Consider the following 23,730-nt stretch of genomic DNA (forward strand, 5'->3'; position numbering starts at 1 on the left):
TGACAATACTGACAGTTGCCTTGTCAGTACGCCACTCCACAGAGGGAAGTATTGCATTACCTCAGAGAGAGTGATTACTTTCTGATGTCTTGCTCACAAGCAACTGTGCCGTTACCTATTCATGACGTGGAATCAATAATCCTTTTAACTGTACTATGCTTGACTGGGGCCACGTACTTCTGTTAGACCAGAGAGACTATACCGTCAAGGAGAATAAAAACTCATTGAACCTAGAATACACCTTCTATTATTGATGTCCACAGTGTCAGTGGAGTTCACCTGTGGCATTGGAGTAAGGTGAGCAGAGTGATAAGTATGCAATTTTTAATTAACACCAACCGTAAGCCGATTTACACTCAGCAAAAAATATAATAGAGAGTCTGTTCTGCTATACGGCAGTGAATGCTGGACCCTGAAGCCAACCCTGCAAAAGTGCTACACCAGAATGGCAAATGGTAAATGGTGCGCCAGAGCTGCGTGCATGGAGAACCGGGATGACTGGAAGCGACAATGGAGGGCTCATCTGAGGACTACCTAGAGAAAGATTAAATATTTTCGGCATGCAACAAACTACATTTTGGATTTCACCCGAATTAATTCAAAGCATTTGTTACGGTGCAGTAGCTAGGGTTTGACATTCATTTCAAGAGCTGGGTCGCTGTTGTGTTGACAAGGGTTTAGTAGCCTCTCCTCTGGGAAAGCCAGCTGTGTCTGAATACAGTGATTAATCTTAAGCTGTGCTCACTTTAATTTGCTTTTATGAGCGGCCTCTACAGGAGGACTGTGTGTGTGTGCGCTATTTTATTTTTGAGTGGTGCAACCACTCCTACATCCAGCAATGTCCGTGTACCTGTTTGTGTGAGCACGAGTGGTGTGCACATGCGTGAAATTGGAACGAGAGAAGTATGTGACATGGCTGCCACCTGCTGGACGCAAATCCAACTTGGATTGATATCCATAATAAAGCTAATCTGACGGAGCAGAGAGAGAGAGAGAGAGGAGTTGCACCACTCGGTTCACACAGGTGTGATTTTCATTACATTTTTACACCGTGGCACTGAAGGTGACAGCCAGTTAGAACAGTGTTATTTTGTATGTACTGTATATGTATGTATGTATGTATGTATGTATGTATGTATGTATGTATGTATGTATGTATGTATGTGGATGGATGGATGGATGGATGGATGGATGGATGCGTGGCATGGATGCGTGTGCGTGTTTGTATGTTTGTATACAGCCTTGTACAGATCACCTTAACTACAGATACAGATTGCACAGGGCAACCACGCCCTTGCGTTTTTCATTATACAAAGTGTCATCAGTGACATATCAAAAATGTTCATTAACACTCAGACATTATAGACATTTAGATTTTATTTTAAATTCTCATGTTCATCTCATTATCATGATAACACTATACATACTATACAAGCAACAATAATTATTTCCACCGTGATTTAATAAAGGCTATTATTATTATTTAAGCTTATTTTAGAGACACCACCATTTCTATAACCCTACTTAGAAGTATTAATGTTGTTTCACTCCAATGTGTAGTTAAGTTTTTATTAATAACAGAAACACATTTTTGTTTCTTCTATGTATGGAAAGAATATATATTTATTCACGGAAAACAGTTTGTAAAGTCATTGTCCTAATATCCCATTATATTGTGGTATCTTTTGAAAATAAATACATACATGACTAAAGTCTAAAAATCACAACATGCCCTGAAGCTTGTCGGGCCCCCTGTGTGGAACCATTCACAGGCTATTATTTTTTAATCTCTTGGAATCATCTCGGTACTGCTTCATTTCTCGGGGTATACTATATATAAATAAATAAATATAAATATTTTGTTCCTCACTCGCTCCTCCAACCTCTTTTAGTTTATTTTTAATTTTTTTTGAAAAGTCATTAAGGAAACAACAGTGCAGTTTAATCTAAATAAATTAGCCCCAGTTGGAGGCCGTAATAATGGAACGCAATAAGCAATAAGCCAGCCAGCGTCTCTCCAAAACAAAATGAAGGCGGTAAATATCCTGCCTCCTCTCCTTGGCACAGAGAGATGCAGGGTTCTCCCTGCCTGACCAAAGCATTAAACCTGATTTAACACAACTAATATGAGTTTGCGAGGGGAAATAGCATCAGGGGGGACCTGATTCCCTCTCCCTGTTGCCTGCGCCATTACCTGGCAACCTAATTTAATTTTACACAAGGCTTTATTTTGTCAGATGACATGGCTAATGACAGCCTCTAATCCCTGTGTAGCACAATAACATGTCAATGGCGGAAGGTAGATGATGATGTCTTGTTATCGGAGGAAAAACTCCTCCACCATCTCTGTAATTATGTTCTGTTACATATTCAGCCCCCATGTTCACATCTCACACATGCTGTTAAAAGGCAAATAGTGGATTATTATTTTATTTTACTTCTGTTCTGTGTGGCTCTGGCACATTTAGCTACTAGTGCAATTAGGCGAGGTTGACATAGCTACACCATCAACAATGTGTTTTGTCTGCTGTAACTTTGCTTTGCAGCGATTTTAGATTTAATTGCCTCCATGAATATCCTCCGTTGACGCCACTAGAAAGCATGCAGCAATTCAGCTCGCATCTGGGTGGCATTAATGCTTAAGATTTCAGAAAAATGCTGCGCCGATGAACAACTTTAATGGCTGTTTTGTTTGGTTCTCCTTCTCTTTTTACCGCAGGTGCTTCCTGTGGCATGACGTTTTTTCACACACAAGATTCAATTCGGAGGCCATTGATAAAGAACCTCGGAGGCTTGGAAGGTGTATAGCAACGGCTTTTCAGCCAAGACGGGGCTTCGCTTGACAGTCGGAGTGGTTGATAGCATCCGTGGCCAGACACAGACACGCGGCGTTCATTCAAGTGCATCCACGCAGAACGTCCTCGTCCTGTCCTGTCTCCTCATGCAGCAAGACGACCGTGCATCTTGTGCCCCATGCCTTTCTCGCCCGCCTTGTAATAATACAGCATGAATAGCACTCAGCTGTAGGCTAAGCCAGCGGTATTATATTTCACCGCTGGAGTTATTATAAATGCTGCTCCCCGTGCTGGCAGGCGTCACGCGGGGTAAATGCAATTATTCAGTAGTGCTCTGAGCGGGCGTATTTAGCGTGTGGGTTGTTAAAAAGTGAGGAATGTTTGGCCGTCGCTGGTCTGTGGGGTCTGTGTATAGCCTCTCTGTCACAAGGCCAGCTGTTAAAACAGGGCTTTGGCAGAGCTACAGTAAATAGCAGAAAATAGTGATGCAACGTAGATCACGCTATTTTAGGCAAAGCAAAACTGCTTTACGATGACGTATACATTAGGCTTATCTCTCGCTGTGCCTTAGACCACTCTGCTATCCTTCACGCCCCTGCACACACACACGCACAAACATACAGGCAAACATAACCAGACACTTTGCACGTTTCACTCTTTTACTCAGAGATCCGTTTATCTACATATGTAATATTTTCAGGCAACGGACCTACACATGTCTGCTACCATAAACCACTTCAAGTTTTTCAATTTATAAAACAAGTCGGGAGTTATTCAACCGAATGTGGACGCTGATCCCGTGTTACATTTCAATGGGAAAAAATACATAATACAACGTTTGATTGATTGAGTTGTACAATGTTATACAACCCTAAACTAATTTAGAATACACTCTGTAATGAAAGACAGCTGACTGAACATATAATATTGGCCAATATGTAAATACACACACACACAGCGTAGTCTAGTCATTTACACAGCGGGGCCGCGGTGGCTATGGGGTAGAGTGGCCGTTCGAACCCGGGCTCCCCCAGAGTTAGTGTTGAAGTGTCCTTGAGCAAGACACTGAACCCCTAATTGCTCCTGATGTGCAGGTTGGTGCCTTGCATGGTTTCTGCTGCCATCAGTGTATGAATGCGTGAATGTAATGCACAATCTATGTAAAGCGCCTTGGATAAAGGCGCTATATAAATGCACCATTTTTACACATTCATGCGTTATCACTTTAAATCAATGTGAAAGTACACACCGCGATATGCGTTGGTGCGCAGTGCAGGCATCAAAGCATGGCGCGTGTGTTACGCTCGGATGACAGTTTTCACACTAAAGGAGCATCTATGGGGCTCCTTTAGTGCAAATGCAACATGAACGTAGCCCAAGATTTGGACTCTCATAGACGTATTTATTGATTCTGACATCATCTCTCTACGAGAGTCTATTAAAGCGACCTTACCCCCATGGCTGGCCGCCAGCAAAAACCCCTGCCTCAAAGTAACTCTTAACTTGTTTGTGTGCAGCAAGCAATTACACCCCGTAGGTCCGTAGTTTTCAATAAAAAAGAATCACACCCGTGTGAAGTAAGTGGTGCAACTCCGTGTGGGGGTCCCCGGAACTTCCAGACCCAAAACGGTTGAGAAATGACAGAGTTACCATGTGGGGGTCCTCAGGGGGTCACTGTACTGTACTGTACTGTACTGTACTGTACTGTACTGTACTGTACTGTACTGTACTGACACACCTGAAATCATCATATATACAGTTAACTAAAGCTCTTTAAGCGCCACCTGGTGGTCACCAGTTTAGGCTCTGAGTGCCCATTATAAAGAAAGAAATAATTTGTAATTCTATTATGCATGTAATGTGCATGTCATCACCTGTACACCAGATTAGAGGAATTTTCAAAATATGGATGAAAAAAATAATAATAATAATAATTAAAAAAAAATTCCCTCTTGTCGTTCATGGCATCCGGTACTTAATTGCCAATTAGACGTCTTGACGTTTATGGCACTTAAACTGTTGTATGTGTGTGTTAGGCTGCACAACAGTGACACTTGGTTTTTAAAACCAACCAAATGCAATTTCCGTGCTCAGACACAGGTAGCCAGCCAGCCACCCAGGCACACACAAAGCTACTTAAGGAAGTGGTTGCATCACTTAAAAAGGTTTTTTGACTCAGCCATAACCATAATACTGTAAGATGTTCCCATAGCTACATCCAAATGTGGAGTGTCTTGTCCTTGTTCCTGTTCTTACTACTCACAGTTGGATATATCTTGGAGCTTGTTTGACATATATATATGTTTTTCTTAAACCTGCTATCTTGAGCTTCTGCATTACAATAGGATCAGACCCGTGGAGGATTAGTAATTACACCTGAGTGCATCCATCTGATGTTTGGCCCATATGGAGCTTGTTTCTCCTATGACTATAGCTGCTTCTATGCCATCCATTATATCTCCCTGTTGGCTATTCTTTTCCTTTTGAATAATTATTTTATGCATTTCTTTTATGCTTCATCTCAGATAGGTCAGTGTGGAGAGACATGACACAGAGAGCAGAGAGAGAGAGAGAGAGAGAGAGAGAGAGAGAGAGAGAGAGAGAGAGAGAGAGAGAGAGAGAGAGAGAGAGAGAGAGAGAGAGAGAGAGAGAGAGAGAGAGAGAGAGAGGACCAGGGTTTGAATATCCACACTCACTTTGGAGCATATGGTGTGAATGTGCTAACTGGCTGAGCAACCAAGCACCACTCCCTATTGGCTGTTTGAAGTGCAGCCTGAAATGCAGACCCACAGCCAAAAAGTGCCCTGTATTGTGTGCTTCCATGGTGGGTTTGTTGACAGTTAGGATGTACTGCAAGCCTGCCGTCGGCTTGAAGGAGGCTATAAAGAGAGTGTCTGGCTGTGCTTTTATTACAGCCACGTGAGGCTGCAAAGCAGTGAGAATTTCAGACAAGGCCTCGTGTTTTTCTGTTGGTTTTTCCTCTAGTTGTTTTTTGCAGCTCTTTTGACACACCTAAAGTAGGTTTACAAACACTGGTTGTGAAAGTCGTAACAGGTAACCCAACAAACCAGACGTTTCAAAATTGTCCAAGGAGCATGTTGTAAACAGCACTTTATTTTTGAATTGAAATAGCTAGGCAAAAAATACATTGTTTAATGCTTACATAATTATTTGGTACGCCATAGTCAGGAAATTATCAAATTAATAATTTGTTACATCATGAAATGGTAGGAAGCGATTGAGAAACTTGCCAATGTTAAGCTATTTTAGGTCTAGTCTACAAACTTCTGTCTACACGAGCACTATATATATGTATATATATATATATATATATATATATATATATATATATATATATATATACATATATATATATCCATCCACATGAAAACACAAAAACACAGAAGTGATCGTGAGACTGTCACTTGACAGCCTGTCAACACCTGACAGGTTTTCTATGACACCCCATACAGCCCAGTCAGAAGCCTGTGTTTTATTTATTTTATACCATAGTAAACTTATATAGCCTACTGTAGTGTGCACACTGGGGAAAGAACTAAACAAAACAAGAGATCAGAAAACGTGTGATGTGCCTTTTTTGATCTACTAAAACTAATTATTTGACAAAGTCTCAGTAACTCAAATGCCCGCAAGGTGTCATTGACTTCAATGAATTAATTTAAGTTAGTCCAGTTTGCTCCCAGTACGCGCACGCACACACACACACACACACACACAGTCACACACACACACACACACACACACACACACACACACACACACACACACACACACACACACACACACACACACACACACACACACACACACACAATATGGAAGCAAAGAGAATCAATGACAGTGATAGTTATGCTATCTAAATACTGTATGTGAGTGCTATATGGTGCTGTCCATGGTGCTGAAGTATGGTTATGCTATGTGGATGTGTGAGTGCTGTCCCTGGTTCTGAAGATTATAGTTATGCTATGTGGATTTATGTATTTATTTATTTGACAGGGACAAAGCTCAATAATCAACATGTCAGTTTTCACCTCAATGTAAATGGGCCAGAGATAAGGTGAGTGCTGTCCCTGTCCATGGTACTGAAGTATAGTTATGCCATGTGGATAATGTGAGTGCTGTCCCTGTCCATGGCGATGACGTTTCCCTGGCTAATAAGACAAATATGCCTTAAAACATTACACTTGACCTCTATAACTAAAAATATATAATAAAAGCACCTTAAATATTGTATTTCTTTCATAAAAAGATAATCTTTCACTCAATATGAACTTCTCCTGTCATATGTGTGGTCCAGCCCTATGGAGTGTATGGAATGCACATGCTAATAAAAAGTATTTAAAATATTCCTTCGATGCTCATATTAACCTTAGGAAGTATTTTTATTAGCATATGCATTCCATACATTCCATAGGGCTAGACCATATGGGCATATGTCAATTTATGACAGGAGCAGTTCCTATTGAGTGAAAGATTCTCTATTAATAAAGTAATACAGAAGTATAACATTTGCTTTTACAATATACATTGGGGTCTCAGAGATAGAAATGCCATTAAATAGGGGTCCATAGCCTGTTGCATATCAAACTGGGGGTCCTTGAAATGAAAATGGTTGCAAATCACTACTGTAAAAATCTTCTGTTATGAGGGTCTTTGACATATATTTTCAAATGGGGGTCTGCAGACTACGATGTACAGTGGCTGTGGTTTATATATATATATATATTATATATAATTGAAACCCTATGCAAGTCCCAACACTACTTCCACTACTTCTTAGTTTCCAAAAATGTCCAAACATTTAAAAAAAATGTCCAAACATTTTGCAATTTTTTGAATAGCCAACATATAAATGTTATGTTTGTTTAGGCCTACCTCTGAGTCCCAATCCCTTCAGGCTATCGAAAGCTGGAGTCTCACTCACTGCAGCTCTGCATGGCAGAGGGCTAGAGGCCAGTGTCATATATTGTTAGATCTATATTATGACCACGGATATGCTCTAAAAGTGTGACAAACATATTCCTCATTTTAACATGTCTTTAAACTGTGAGTAATGTGGATATGTGAGTGCTGTCTATGGTGCTGAAGCTTAGTAATGTGGATATGTGAGTGCTGTCTAAGGTGCTGAAGCTTAGTAATGTGGATATGTGAGTGCTGTCTATGGTGCTGAAGCTAAGTAATGTGGATATGTGAGTGCTGTCTATGGTGCTGAAGCTTAGTAATGTGGATATGTGAGTGCTGTCTAAGGTGCTGAAGCTTAGTAATGTGGATATGTGAGTGCTGTCTAAGGTGCTGAAGCTTAGTAATGTGGATATGTGAGTGCTGTCTATGGTGCTGAAGCTAAGTAATGTGGATATGTGAGTGCTGTCTATGGTGCTGAAGCTTAGTAATGTGGATATGTGAGTGCTGTCTATGGTGCTGAAGCTTAGTAATGTGGATATGTGAGTGCTGTCTATGGTGCTGAAGCTTAGTAATGTGGATATGTGAGTGCTGTCTAAGGTGCTGAAGCTTAGTAATGTGGATATGTGAGTGCTGTCTATGGTGCTGAAGCTAAGTAATGTGGATATGTGAGTGCTGTCTATGGTGCTGAAGCTAAGTTATGTGGATATGTGAGTGCTGTCTATGGTGCTGAAGCTTAGTAATGTGAGTGCTGTCTATGGTGCTGAAGCTTAATGTGGATATGTGAGTGCTATCTATGGTGCTGAAGCTTAAAGGCCCAATGACACGCCCCTCGGGAGATAAGAATGGCTATCAAACAATGCTATCGTGATTCTGACAACACAAAGGTCATAGTGCCGATTAACTTTCCCCATCCCAACTATTGCATAATCGCAATTTCGCACTCGAGTCCCATGCCCCGGCCATCTAGCTCTCTGTCTCCCCCGCTGACATGCCCTCAACCACGGCTGAGTTCAGCCTGCTGCGGAGCCCTGCTCACAGGTTGAGTAGCTGCACTGCACCGGGCTAAAATGCATATCCGTCTTCAAATATCTTATGTACCACAAAATTGTTCAAGTGAACTGTGTGTTTATGCTTGTTCATTGTAATAATCAATATCGCTATGATGATTTATCGCCGCGTCGCTCCGCATGACAACATGTAGTCTAGCCCGTCTCAGATGCCCCCTCTCACCGCCGGGGCACTGAGCCTCTTCTGGTCAGTGGTCATGCAGGCTGCACACGGGGGGGACGTATAGCCTCTCTGGTCCCAACATTGAACTGGGCATGTGTGTACACACACACACACACACACACACACACACACACACACACACACACACACCAATCGGCAATCACACTCTTGGCCAGCTCCACCCTCAGCCCAGAGAATGCAGGAAATTCAAAATAAAATCTAAATGGATCAAAATGGAGTTTTCACCTCCATCATGCCCGAAGAGAGAGAGGCATTCTGAGGCCGCGGACAACCGGGGCTGTGTGTGTGTGTACACGTGTGTGAGTGTGAGTGTGAGTGAGTGAGTGAGTGAGTGAGTGAGTGAGTGAGTGAGAGAGAGAGAGAAAGAGAGCCCGCTCCCCCGGAGAGGCTCATGATCTCGGCAAGACTATGCCTCAAATCGGCTCGGACAACCAGGCCGATAATTCATCATAGCGATATTGATTATTACAATGAATACAAACAAACACACTATAGTTCACTTGAACAATGTTGTGGTAACTAACTACGGTATTACAGAGTGAGAGGGGTGTACATGTCAGCCTGCGGCTGAGAGGGGAAGAAAGAAAGGGAAGAGAACAGTAGTCGCGCTGTGGGGCTGATGGGCTCTCAGAGCGGGCAGACAGGGGTGTTGGCGACCGGGGGAACGTGGGACTCGAGTCCGAAATTTGCACTTATGCTGCAGTTCCCCTAAAAAAAACCACGCCAACCTCACCTTTTTTTTCAATTACATTTATAGCCAATATGACGCTAAATGTACCGTCAAAAACGCTAGCCTGACCTAGTAGCCACTTGTTGCTAGCGCCGTAGCCCTGTTTCAAACTGTTTTCAGTCAGACCACGTGATGTACTGTACCACCCATATTATTTTTGGGGCGTGTCATTGGACCTTTAATGTGGATATGTGAGTGCTGTCTATGGTGCTGAAGCTTAATGTGGATATGTGAGTGCTGGATATGGTGCTGAGGCTTAATGTGGATATATGAGTGCTGTTAAAACTGTTAAAAATAAACTGTTGGAGCAAAGACTGTGTGCGGCCTTCGCCTTCTCTGTATGCATCATAAAAGGAGAAACCCAGATATGAAGTTGATTCTGGTACTAGAAGCTCAATTATGCTATATGTAGGAGTATTCTGCTGAATATTATAGCTCCTTTCTCCATCTTTCAAAGTAGAACCTTTTCTGGTGACATGGAGGCAAAAAGAGCTGTTTATCTTTTTAAAGGTCTTGCGTGTGAATGCAAGCTCAATATACACAAAAAGGCCATTAAAATATATCATTTATATATACAGTACCAATGTACATGTGGACATGGCCTTAAAGAGACTTTTAATGTTTGCACCGCCACATTGCTTTGGAAACCATTCCCGCTTCCCCGCACATCTCATCATGTCCAGTGGCATCTTGAACAACATGCGCACGCAAAGCTCTATTCACCTTCTGAATTCTGCTCTCTTGTTACTTGCGCAAGCAGAGCGCGCAAGTACTAGTTTCGCCCGGGACTCGTATGCACCGTCCCAGCCGTCCCGCCAATTTTGATGCGTATGCATCGTCCCAGCAAATTGTGCCTGATACGGCAGTGGTGCCAGATTACATACATGTATACATAGGAGCATTACCTTTAATCCTCCCAACACTAAAACATATCGTCATTACGTCACCATCGAAAACCGGTGACCCAACACTCTGGCATTGGGTCCTTTAATCTACATCTTTATTACGTCATCATTGAGAGCTAGTTATACAGATGTATGTAATCTGGCACCACTGCCGTATCAGGTACAATTTGCTGGGACGGTAAATTGGCGGGACGGCTGGGACGGTGAAAAGTAACCACAGTATACCACTAATCAACTTTTACATATACATAATACATATACATAGTATATGTATGGCTATAGCTCTCAATGATGACGTAAAAAAGATGTGGATTAAAGGACCCAATGCCAGAGTGTAATTGGTTTTCGATGGTGACGTAATGACGATATGTTTTAGTGTTGGGAGGATTAAAGGTAATGATCCTATGAATGTATGTAATCTGGCACCACTGCCGTATCAGGCACAAGTAGTCATTACTGAGATTTGACAATTTGTAGCGGTCGAAAGTACTTGCGCGCTCTGCTTGCGCACTAGTAGGCCATTTATGCACTTCTAGTTACTTGCGCAAGCAGAGCGCGCAAGTAATGTTTTCGCCCGGTCACCTTCGTCGTGACAGCTGTTCCGCCATTCGACGTTTATGCAGAAAAACAACAAATCTGTGCCTGTGTTGCTGGACCAAATGACCACAAATGACCATATCTCTTACGTCATCATTTAGAGCTAGTCATACGTATACTATATACATAATCAGTAAAAATAAAATAGCAAATTGTGCCTGATCTGCTGGGACCAGAGTACGTGGTGTGTATGTGTATGACTAGCTCTTAATGATGACGTAAGAAATATGGTCATTTGTGGTAATTTGCCCCAGCAAACCAGGCACAGATTTGCTGTTTTCTTGCATAAACATCAAATGGCGGAACAGCTGTCACGGTTTTTGGCGCAAAGTAACCACAGTATACCGCTAATCAATTTACAACTACACACTTTATACAGTATAGAGTATAGAGTATATATGTATACGTATATAGTATATGCCTATATACTATATATATACTATATATATTACTTACATCATCATTTAGAGCTAGTCATACATATACTATATACATAATCAGTAAAAATAAAATAGCAAATTGTGCCTGATCTGCTGGGACCAGAGTACGTGGTGTGTATGTGTATGACTAGCTCTTAATGATGACGTAAGAAATATGGTCATTTGTGGTCATTTGCCCCAGCAAACCAGGCACAGATTTGCTGTTTTCTTGCATAAACATCAAATGGCGGAACAGCTGTCACGGTTTTTGGCGCAAAGTAACCACAGTATACCGCTAATCAATTTACAACTACACACTTTATACAGTATAGAGTATAGAGTATATATGTATACGTATATAGTATATGCCTATATACTATATATATACTATATATATTACTTACGTCATCATTTAGAGCTAGTCATACATATACTATATACATAATCAGTAAAAATAAAATAGCAAATTGTGCCTGATCTGCTGGGACCTAAGCTCCATCTCGAAAGTGATGGAAAAAATAGTCTATGAACAGGTTGAAAAGTATCTTGCCACTAATAAATTGCTGTACGAGTTCCAATCTGGTTTCAGAACATCCCACTCCACTGACACATGCCTCCTCTATTTGAGCGACCACATCAAACACGAGGTGGACGCTGGAAAATACTGCGGCATGGTCATGCTGGACCTCCAAAAGGCTTTTGACACCGTGAACCACTCCATACTGGTTAACAAGCTTAAAGCTATTGGTTTTGATAGCACATCAGTGAACTGGATGCAATCCTACCTGGAGGGGAGAGAACAGATGGTGGAGGTGAACGGAACACTGTCCCCTCCCCTCCCAGTGAGCTGTGACGTCCCACAAGGAAGCATACTAGGGCCTTTACTGTTCCTAATATATGTTAACGACATGACTTCAGCTTGTGACTGCAACTTGTTCCTGTTCGCAGATGACTCAGCACTGCTGGTCTCGGACAGGAACAAACTGCAGGTTGAAAAGACCCTCAGCTCTGAACTCGGTAGAATCTGCACCTGGCTCGCTGATAACAAACTATCCTTACACCTGGGAAAAACTGAATCCATCCTCTTCGGATCAAATAGTAATCTCAGCAAGGCAGATGGCTTCTTGGTTAGAGTGGGTGACAATATTATCACACGAAAAGATCAAATTACCTACCTAGGTTCCATCCTGGAGGCCAATCTTTCCGGTGATAAGATGGCCACCAACGTAATCAAAAAAGTCATTCAAAGAACAAGATTCCTTTACAGGATCTCCTCACTGGTCAGCAAAAACACCTTGAAGACCTTAACAGGAGCCCTCGTACAAGGTTTCTTTGACTATGCATCCACCTCTTGGTACCACAGCACCTCAAATGCCCTTAAAACAAGGCTCCAGACCTCCCAAAACAAACTGGTCAGGCTCCTACTTGGCCTCACCCCCCGAACCCACCTCACCCCTGCCCACTTTGACAGGCTGGGATGGCTTAGGGTCGACAACAGAGTACAGCATCTTGCAATGGGTCTGGTCCACAAGATTCGATACACCACCAAGATACCCATGTACCTGTCTAAATACTTCCTTAATGTAAACGAAGTCCACACCCACAACACCAGAGGGAGTGCAACAAACCATGTACAACCCAGATTCGGCACAAACAAGGGACTAAATTCTTTTCGCTCCTATGCCACCAAAATGTGGAACGCCCTACCAACAGTCATTAAGACATGTGAATCCCTTGACTCCTTCAAAACCGCTCTCAAAGGGCACCTACGGATGGCTGCAATTCGAAACTGGCCTCTGTAAAATCTGAATCCCCCCCCCCACCCCATTTCCCCTCACTGTATATGTATCTTTTCCCTTTTTGCTTCCTATATGATGAATTCTTGTTCTGTTCTTTAGCTACATAGAAATGTCTATTTGTATGTCTCTAAATGTTTTGATGAATTGAACAATGTGGACCCTGTTGTAAACAAGTGTAATGCTTAATTGGGTCGTCCACTCACAGTTAACAGTCTTTGTATTGAGTTTGTGCTTAAAATGTACTGTAAATTCTACAAACTGTTAATAAATATTTCAATCAATCAATCAATATGTGTATGACTAGCTCTTAATGATGACGTAAGAAATATGGTCATTTGTGGTCATTTGCCCCAGCAAACCAGGCACAGATTTGCTGTTTTCTTGCATAAACATCAAATGGCGGAAAACAGCTGTCACGGTTTTTGGCGCAAAGTAACCACAGTATACCGCTAATCAATTTACAACTACACACTTTATAAAGTATAGAGTATAGAGTATATATGTATACGTATATAGTATATGCCTATATACTATATATATACTATATATATTACTTACATCATCATTTAGAGCTAGTCATACATATACACACCACGTACTCTGGTCCCAGCAGATCAGGCACAATTTGCTATTTTATTTTTACTGATTATGTATATAGTATACGTATGACGTAAGAAATATGGTAATTTGTGGTCATTTGGTCCCAGCAAACCAGGCACAGATTTGCTGTTTTCTTGCATAAACATCAAATGGCGGAACAGCTGTCACGGTTTTTGGCGCAAAGTAACCACAGTATACCGCTAATCAACTTACAACTACACACTTTATACAGTATAGAGTATAGAGTATATATGTATACGTATATAGTATATGCCTATATACTATATATATACTATATATATTTCTTACGTCATCATTTAGAGCTAGTCATACGTATACTATATACATAATCAGTAAAAATAAAATAGCAAATTGTGCCTGATCTGCTGGGACCAGAGTACGTGGTGTGTATGTGTATGACTAGCTCTTAATGATGACGTAAGAAATATGGTCATTTGTGGTCATTTGGTCCCAGCAAACCAGGCACAGATTTGCTGTTTTCTTGCATAAACATCAAATATATCTACAACGATAAAACAGTATTTCTTATATAGATAGAAACTTGAATCATACTTAATAATACTAGATGTTTATATGTATAAAGTAGGTAGAAAATAGTTACATCTATAATTTCAAACGTTTCTTCACAGAGATACTGAGATTTGACAGTTTACAGCGGTCGAAAGAACTTGCGCGCTCTGCTTGCGCACTAGTTGGCCATTTATTGCCTACTAGTGTGCAACAAGCAAGTATGCACTCGACAGAGTGCAGTTCTAGTTTATTATAGTTTTACACAACTATCCAACAGTTTTTTCGTCTTTTTGGTACTAGATGAACTGAAGAAAGTAACATTACGTGTGTGTGTGTGTGTGTGTGTGTGTGTGTGTGTGTGTGTGTGTGTGTGTGTGTGTGTGTGTGTGTGTGTGTGTGTGTGTGTGTGTGTGTGTGTGTGTGCGCGCGCGGGCATGTGTGCGTGCATGTGTGTGTAAACAGAGTTTATGGTGCAGGATTAACTATTTCTATCATGGAAACCTTTCTGTGATTGCCAATAATATACCAAACATTAATGTTCCCTGAGAGACTGAAGAGAAACATGTGAAGCTCCCGCAGTCTGCCTATTATGCGTTATCATGCACGAAAATGTAAACATTTTGGCCTGAGGGTGGCCATAGGTAATAGATCACTTTCCACAACCTGCAGAGAGCATGCATGTGCTCGACTATTTTCATGGCAATCTGTCCAATACATTTTGAAATGAATATTAGTTTTTCTTTTAAAGGAAAGACCATGGGGTCACCAGAATCAATAGGGGACAGCATACAGCATACAGCTGCATGGCTAAATCCATGGCATTGCAGCCTGTAGGCTTCCAGATGTGGTGCAGTGGTGGATTGACGGCTGGGCATCTATGTGCTAGATCAGGGGTGGGCAACTTTGACGATGGCCAATATATGTCCACACTTACTCCAGAGGGCCACGGTGCATATTACTGTCATAGCAAAAATAGCCGATCTACAAGCTCAAAACGTGTCGCAACTCGGCTATTTTTGCTATATTTTAATTGGAATCATGATAAGTAACCTTTTTATTGAATTTCAAATGCATTTAGTTATAGTTATGTTAACTTTATATGAACTGTTAACATATCTACATTGGACACAAAAAGACAATAACATTTTAATACTAGTCATGAAGTCATTAAAGCGGGTTTGGAATTGCAACAGCTGAAATCAATACTATATCAGTATTCATGTGGGCCGCATTAAGTGAAGCTGGGGGCCGCATGTGGCCCCCGGGCCGCCAGTTGCCCACCCCTGTGCTAGATCTTATTATTTGTTTTAAGATTTGCACAACTAGCAGATCTACAAAGCTCACAATGCATTGCAACGTGCTGTGTTGTGAAGCTTGTAGATCGGCTATTTTCACCATTTGTCTGCGACAAGTTTCTAGGGCTTATTAAGTGATACTGTGCAGTTCAAGGGAACCTCATTATTTGAGTTGAGTAGCATTCTGCTCCTGCGATTGCCATTCTCAATGCAGTGAATTTCCAGATCATTGGCAGAATTTTAAATGTCACCATTTTAGTGCTCAGACTAATGGCACTGCCATTATATCACTTTGTGACATCTCTCCGTGTGGAGGTTTGGAATAAAAATCACACCTGTGTGAAGTGAGTGGCACTCTTATCTTCATAAGTCATCATGCATCCATTCTCAACCAATGGCACATCTCCCACCCAAATCACACATTTTGCGTCCTCACTTTTGTCTTCAATGTTTGTCTTTATACAAACACGGAAAGCTGGGCATAGGAGGGGCTAGCACCCCTCAAAAACCATGTTGCCACACAGGGATACAGTACTCTCTCTCTCTCTCTCTCTGAGATATACTACATTAAAGGGACATTTCACCGCTGGAAGAAACTGCAGTGACTCAATGTTAATAGTATTTGTAGTAGCACAATTTGAAATGTTCAGCAGGAAAAAAATGTGTTTGCTGAATTCCTACAGTGACCACAATGCTTTGCTGCATTATACCCCTCCTTGTGGAGATGGCATCGTGACTAAAATATCTTGGAAAGTGTTTATTGTGTCCTAAACATCATTCAAATAAGATATGGTTGCAAAAAGGGTGAAGTGGACCTTTTAAAGTTGCCAATTAATTTTATGCGATGCACATAAGTTCCCCTCAAACAACTGACTTCACGTCTGCATCAAGATCATGGTGAAGCAACAGCTCCCACTTTACAGGGTTATGGGGGGGTGGGGGTCCGAGATGGTGGTCGATGAAACTGTGAGCACTTTTGAAGCCAGGGGCTTTTGGAGAGGAGGGGGGTTTAAGGTATTGATTGGCTTGCTTACGGAGACAATAAACAGGGGGGCTGATGTCTAAAGCACACAGTGGATCTACCTCGGAGGAATTGATTGCTTTGAGCCACGAGGCCTATTTGGTATTCTTGTGCACACAGACGACGGGGAAACAGACAGGACAGGATGCTCCGTCTTTGGGGGTCGGCAGCCAGAGCAGCGAGGGATAGGACATACATTTTTTAGGAGGTTTGAGGACGTCGAGAGACGTTGGTCATGGACACGTGAAGAAACGAAGAAGGAGACGACCAAGTAAGGTTTTCGAGACAACAGAAAGGAACGGGTGTGGGTAAGAAGAGAGGAAAAGTGGTCTGGCAGTGCAGTGCTGTCATCCTTGAATGTGGGGTTTGATAGGAATCCTCACAAGACACGCAAAACCTTTTTTTGATGTTCTGCAAGAATATATTTGGCATTTACCCTAGTCTGGCTTTTATCTCTGTATTTCACCTAACTTGTGGAGGGTATTATGTCCCTTGAGAGAATCATATGCCAGCTATAGACCGATTCCGTAGCGGGTCTCATGGTCGCAGCCTACGTATTTCCTGTAGGCGGACTCGACGTAGCTGCGGGGGTAAAGATACATAACGCCAGTCTTACCCAATACCAAATATTTCTGTTTTATTAACACAAGGCTGCTGTACTTTATACCTCATACTTTAAATGCTTAGTATGAGGTATAAAATACAGCAGCCTTGTGTTCATAAAACAGAAAGATTGGGTATTGGGTAAGACTGAAATTATGTATCTTTCAGGACCCTTCACTGCTTTGTCTCAACCATTACTCAATGGCTCTGGTCTCCGCCACCACGGTGGATATTTTGACATTCCGTTTTTTTCTTTTTTTTATGTTGCCACTACTGTTGGAGCAGCCATAAACTACACAGGTTCATCTCGATGTTCTGGGCATCTTTGTAATGTTAGTGTTAGTAAAAAAGCAGGTAAAGGAGTAAAGTTTGAGGCAAACTAACATCAGTCACTCTGCCGTTCACTGTAGTGGAAGAGGTGCGCCTGGTGAGGGTTTTACTCCCGCAGCTATGTCGAGTCCGCCTACAGGAAATACGTAGGCTGCGACCATGAGACCCGCTACGGAATCGGTCTATAGAAATAGAGTAGTATAGAATAAAGAGCTCTGGTCTGCCACCTACTGTCCACCTACTGTATTACACAGTGGGTGAAAAAAAAGAAGGGTTAACCCCTTAAGGTAAAATCAGCCAGCCAGTGACATCCATAGGTACCTCTCTGGAAGGAACGAATGGAACTGGACCGTAGTATCACAAAAATGGAAATGACAATGTCACATAGAAATATTTGATAGAGGAAGGCAGTCTGGAGGGGTGGCTGCAATGATGACTCACTTGTCAACGTTTAATTTAAAAAAAGATGGCGGTTCTCTGCCACAGAAGCCTGTTGATCAATGTGTGAGAGGTCTAACATTGCAAACCTTTTATACGCGTGTCCTCAGCACTATCTGTAAAACTGCTGGCAGTTTCTATTGAGCGCATGGTGACAGGGACATTTATTTTTCTGTGGACACACCCACGGCCTACCAGTTCATTAAGTATGCCTGGTTTGCCTGGTGGGTGGTGATCCACCTGAACTGAAGCCACACCCACAGCTGTAGTTGTATGATAAAGGGGGAGGGGTTAGGGGAGGGGCTGATAGTGTGATGTCACTATATTACTGTTTATTTCGTTGGCCCGTTTGACTGGCAAGGGTTCAGCCTCCAGGAAGAAACCCTAAATACAAAGTGAATACACCATTGCACATAAAAACGACTCCAGGGTGTCTAATGAAGTACTGTCACCTCTTAGACACATGAAAAACTGAAAAACTTTAACTACCATTTCTCTTGACACGTCCTAGTCACCTCCTTTCTGAAGTGGTTTATTTCAGTTCTGACTGGTATGTGAACTTCTGGCCTCAGTTGAGGTCACAGGGTGTTTTTCCCACTTCTGTGCACCTTGGCTTCCAGCAAATTCCTGACCGTGTGCCAACCTCCACTTCATTTGGAAGGACTCCCGGGAGCTCTTGTGTCGAAGGCGAAGCAAACACACTCAGAACTCTATTTATACACTTTTTATTGAGAGTGGTCGTCACTTATATTGTACCTTTGGCAGGGGAGTCTAACGTGTCAGCCACCCGACTTCACCTATCAGGTGCCATGGACTTGATGAGGTGAACTTTTTACCCTCTCATACTCTGGCTTGCCCAGCTCGGCACCATACCTCCATCTGTGTGCCTTGATCCATATGTTGATCTGTTCCTCCTGTGGCCTTTATCTCACGCTTCAGGGTTTAGAATGATACTGCCTTTCAAGACACTGTTTCATTCTCACTAGGGCCAAGGAAGGGATATAATTAATTCCACTACTGCTGTACTGCATTTGCCAGTAAGACCACAGGATGCAGCTGCTGGTGCAGTTGAGAGGAATTATAATTATAAAAGAAAACCACTGCAATGAACCACAACTATAGCTATTGACTTTACCCCTCCGGTAATAGAAAAGGGAATAATTTACACAATTACAAAAGCTTTAAGATAAAATAATGTTATATGTTGTTCTGTCTGTTATGTGTCTTTCTCTCTCCTTTATGAATGCGGACAGCAACTGAGTCATATTGGCATCTAGTTCAACTTGCACTGTAGCCCTCTTTTAGCTACATATTTGTTGAGACTCTCTTGTGTCTGCGTGCGTGCGTGCGTGCGTGCACAAAAGGGGGGGTGGGAATAGAAAAGCATGCAGGGTTGCCTACACAGGGCCCACAAATATCAATGGCAATCTGACAAATATGACAAATACATCTTGATCACATGACCACAGAGTTAAGGTATACAGTTTAAAAGTTATAGTCCACAACGTGAATCGACCATATATGTTGCCTCCATGGGTGTACTGTATGTGAAATTGCTTTAGACTGTGGATTGTTTAGAGGCCCCTCAATGTGATTCACATTTGGTGTTGATCAGACAATGTGTTTGTGTTTGGAAGACAATTGTAGTCAATCAAAATGTTAATCAAAAATCAGACCCGTCTGAAGTGAGTGTTACTGTACTGTACTGTACTGTACTGTACTGTACTGTACTGTACTGTACTGTACTGTACTGTACTGTACTGTACTGTACTGTACTGTACTGTACTGTACTGTACTGGCTCTCCTCCCTGCCCTCTGTGTCTGTGTGTTAGGCTGCACAACAGTGACACTTGGTGGTGACAATATGCTATTTCCATGCTCGGATACAGGGACACAGCAACACACATAGCTGTCTATAGGAGTGGTTGCACCACTCAAAAATCCATATTCATCACATGAAAATCTAGATAAGAACAAGAACTACAAATGATGGACTGCACTTGAAAAAAAATAATCTCAACCACTTCTTATACACAAAGTGCAGGCCAAAACATGAAGCGGCTCGGTAGAATGCCACCATAATGTCGATTTGAAAACATTTAGGATAGACTAGAGTATCTTCCGTCGCCTACTGGCAGTGTAGACAAAAAGCTTGACGATGATCGGTCCAGCAGTTTCCGAGACTAGCTGTGCACAGAGACATAAATATAATCTCTGCCCCGTGGCCTTCCGGCTTGGTGGAGATCATGACCTAAACGTCCTAAAGGAAGGAACTTGAACCAAAGAGAAAAGAAGAATGCTGCCATGCCCAGATCAACGCGTCAGGGCTGATCCACTCTGTCATTCCAACCCTGTCATACAATTTCAACTATTTGGGACTGTTTTTCACACCATCATACAACAAAGCATTACATAGACGTGACCTTTGCTCAGCCTCTCCAAACAGCTGGCAGCTCTGTTTTGAAGCCAAGAATGTGACGGCTATGTGACATGACAGTTGCCATCTCATCCCCTGAGGTCACTTGTCAGAGAAAATATGGGTGGGGTCAGGGGGGGGGGGATGGAAGAGAGGGTGAGAAAACTAACTGACAGCCTGCTGGACATTGGGAATCAAACTAGCAGCCAGAGGCTGCTTCAGTTAATCAAATTAGCCTCGTCTATACTGTATGTATGGGGATGACCTCGGGGGATGTCACTGGCAATTGCAGCGCATTACTAGGTGAAGATGGAACACATGCCCTGACATTATGTGACACAGCCACTCTGTCAGGGCACAGCCACTGCAATGAGCCTGCACACATCACAGATTATACAAACATTACAAACCATTCAAGCATTACAAAGTATACATTAAAAACAATACAAACACTACAAGGTTCAACTTTATTGTCAACATCATCAATTACAAGTAAAAGGAACCTGAAATTCATTGTGCGATAAAAAACCAACACAGCAGCTATACAGTCTCAAGAATACAATTTAAAGGCTAGGTGTCAAGAGTGATCTATGTTAAAAACTAAGCTGCTTAAATAAACAATTTATATGAATATTATCTAAACTACCTAGAAGGGCAAATAGCTCAAACTGTAAACTGCAAAATTGGGCAAAATGCCAATACATTAGGCATGCTTGCCTGGCCACGGCCGTGGGGCTGGCCTGAACAGGCTGTGGCTGGGATGGTGTACAGTACAGTACATCAATCCGTTCAGCCTTGGCCACACATGCCTCTCGCATATTCCCTGGACGGATAGGGACCGACCATACGCTGGGCTTTTCGCACCACTCTCTGTAGTGCCTTCTGTTGAAGAGTAGAACAGTGTAGCTATACGATGAACCTGCTTCTTCCAGCGTTGAGAGCTAGGTTGTTCTCCCAGCACCATAGCGCCAGTGTATTGACCTTGACTCTATAGGACAGGCAGTCTCACTGGTGTCGGTGGTATGCAAACTGCCATGGATCCAGCGTAAAGGGCAGCACCGAGCAGACGTAATCTCTTACAAACCTCTCAAGACGATTGGTGTTAGGGCAACAGCTCTCCAGTCATTGTGGTGTGATGCGTTACAAATCTTACATTACAAATCATACTACAAGCATCATGAATCATACACATGCCGTATTAGAGTTAGCTGGAATTGAGAAAATGGGGATTTGGGGGGGGTGGGGGGGGTCAATTTTATTTCTGAAAGGCATTTGATTTCAAACAGGTGACAGATGGATCTTTCATCTTGGTGTTTCTCTGTAATTAAATGAAGTCTGTGGCTCATGCGTATCTTCTTAAGCCACACAAACTGCTCTCTCCTCCCTCTCTCCTGTACATGGATAAGGTCACACTGTGGGTGGAAAGAGACCACCATCTATATGCATATATGCCCATCAGACCACAGAATAAGGTTTCCACCATTCAGTCCTGATCAGCATAAAGCAGAGAAAACAATTGAGATGAAAGGAAAATAATTGAATAACTTTTAGCAGCGAGCTGATTATATTTAATGCAAATATGACACATCACTTCCAATACAATATAATTACAGATAGAACCAGTATGGAACTAATCATTCCCAATGGTAGGGGGTCAATTTTCTTTCACTATACAAATATTATTTAATGTGTCAATTAATATGAAATAATCCAGTCTCAAGCTAATGCAAATGCACACAACAAAAATAATCTCTAAAGGCTGTTATTTAAGGTGAAATATACTCCTACCGGGCAGGCTTACAGTGCATGAATAACTAAGCTAGTAACATAGAAAAGGGCTAGAGTTAACAATCTGTCAATGCATTCTGGGAGTGTATGGAGACGGGGTACCGTTGGGACGCGGCGATACTCTACTATAGCCAGCCAAGAACGACATTAGCACTTGAAATGGGACCCATATGCTTAAGGCCACCTCTGTATATAAAAGGTGCCTGTGCCTCTTGCAAACAACAACAAACACTGTGGAGGCAGTGGTGACATTCTCTCAACACTATCCATTCGATTGGTATTACATTTCTTTATAGGCCTAAAAGTTGGTGTCATCTGGATGCAAAAAGGTTCCATAATTCAGTCTAAACCAAAACAGAAAATGCAAGATAGAAGATGTGCAAATTATAGACAAGATACGGAAGATCACAAAAACACTACATAGATTCTGTGTAATACTATTTTCCAATATAACATGCCTGAAATTCATCTCATTCACATTGTGTAAAATCACAAGATAGTTCTCTTTTCACGATTTCACAGTTACAGAATATTGTGTGCTTCACTTTAATACCAGCAATCCTTGTGTAATCCTTCCAGGGAGTTTGTTAAATGATGTGTTGTGATCATTGGCTGCCGTAATATAGATACGTGTCTATTTCAAAATAACCATTTGGCAATATTGAATAAACCAACTTAAATGAATATAATGTATATATATATTTGTTATTAATGCACAACTACCTTTAATTCAAGTATGTAGTCGGTAAACACATTTGACCAATCACATTGCTTACATAAATCCACAGTATGTGTTGCATAATTCCGGAAAATGCAAACTCACTCAATACAGCATAATCATACATTACATTCATGTTTTAGAAAGTTTAGAGTGTTGTCCATGCTATAAATTATGCTAGTGTTGTCCAGGCCTATATGTTGATGCAGTGGCGCCTTCCAGGGCACTTTACATGCAAAGTAAAAGCTCTCACTGCACATATAGAGTCATACACATTTAATTTTGCTCATACACATGCACACACAAGCACTAAAGTGGCACTTGAACTAGCCGATAACATAAACTCCCCTACCTGGAAAAAAGAAAGCCAATAGCCATGAACATGAGGCAGTGCACAATAAAACTATCACGTTCTTTCTAAAGTCTCGCTCTCCACAAACAGAGTCCAAACAGGCCTGACCCAGATTGTAGCCATTAGTAAGGCATGTTTTGAATAATATCTTGCTGCTGTGACAAGTGCTGCACTGTTCTCTGATGGTGGAGTGCTTTTATGAAAAGAGAGCGAGAGCAT

The sequence above is a fragment of the Protomyctophum parallelum genome (genome assembly GCF_964188405.1).
Source record: "Protomyctophum parallelum genome assembly, chromosome: 7".
Taxonomy (NCBI): Eukaryota; Metazoa; Chordata; class Actinopteri; order Myctophiformes; family Myctophidae; genus Protomyctophum; species Protomyctophum parallelum.